This window comes from Orycteropus afer, unplaced genomic scaffold, assembly GCF_000298275.1.
Source record: "Orycteropus afer afer isolate SDZICR_OR568_19922 unplaced genomic scaffold, OryAfe1.0 scaffold00765, whole genome shotgun sequence".
Classification (NCBI taxonomy): Eukaryota; Metazoa; Chordata; class Mammalia; order Tubulidentata; family Orycteropodidae; genus Orycteropus; species Orycteropus afer.
Window position 1 is genome coordinate 359,252 of NW_006922352.1, and position 1,243 is coordinate 360,494.

The following is a 1,243-nucleotide window of genomic DNA, read 5'->3' on the forward strand; positions in this document are numbered from 1 at the left end:
CCCAAACCACACCCACTGCCGTGGAGTCCATTCTGACCCACAGCGCCCCTAGAGGACAGAGTGGAACTGCCCCCAGGGTCTCCCAGGCTGTCAGTCTTAACCCAAGCAGATTGCCTCTTCTTTCTCCCATGGACCGACTGGTGGATTCCAACCCCGACCTTTTGGTTTGCAGCCAAGCACTTTAACCACTGTGCCACACCGTAACTAGCACACGTTGTAAGTTGGGGAGTTGTATTTGCTCATAGATCAGACGTGTGATCTGAGATAAGTGTGTGAACAATGGCCAACACGGGCTAATTTCCACAATGGGAAGATAACTCACATCCACACTGTCCCCCTGCATCAGTGCTACACCAGCCCCCCGCGTGGCCCTTTCTATCTCTGACCTTGACCACCCAGAGTCTGGTCTCTACAGGTTAGGACTCCGCCCTTCCAGCCCTGCCAAATAGGAACCGCCAGCCTCTCTGTGGGTTCTCACTGCCCTCCCTCCCCCGCCAAGTTCAATCGCTGGCCAGACTGAGTCACGGAAACAATTAGCAAGAGTGACAGTTAGTCATTTGTTATAAACAGGAAGGACACAGGCGAAGAGACTCATCGACAAGGCCTGGGAGGGGTCCCAGCCAGTCCCTTCCACTGTCCCCAGGGGTGTGTGCACCGGGATGCACCATCCTCCCCAGGATGTATGCTCCTCCTGTCTACGTCGACCCCCACCTCTTTTCTCGGTCTCCTGCCCACCCCCCTCCAACCCCAAGCCTAGCCTCACTCTCCACTCCCATCCCCTACTCATCCTCACTCCCAGCTCCACCTCCACTCAATCCCAACCCACCTCCAAGCCCAGGTCTATTTCCCACTCTAACCTGCCCCATCCCCAACCCCACTAGCTCACACTGATCCAGGAAGCCCCCCCAAAGTCCAGGGCCCCCTAATCATTGGGACGTCACTGAATATGTTTCACAGAGGCCTTAAAACAGAGTGAAGATCAGTCCAATCAATGAATATTCATGACTGCATCATGCCCCCTCCCTTCCTGCAGTCCCTCAGATGCGGGGGTCTGTGTAGCCCCTACTGCCTGGTGGGTTCAGACAAAAAAACAAAACAAAACAATCCCACTGTCCTGGAGTCGATTCTGACCCACAGCGCCCCAAGAGGACAGAGTGGAACTGCACCACAGGGTCTCCAAGGCTGTCAATCTTCACAGAAGCAAAGCCCAAACCACACCCACTGCCGTGGAGTCCATTCTGAC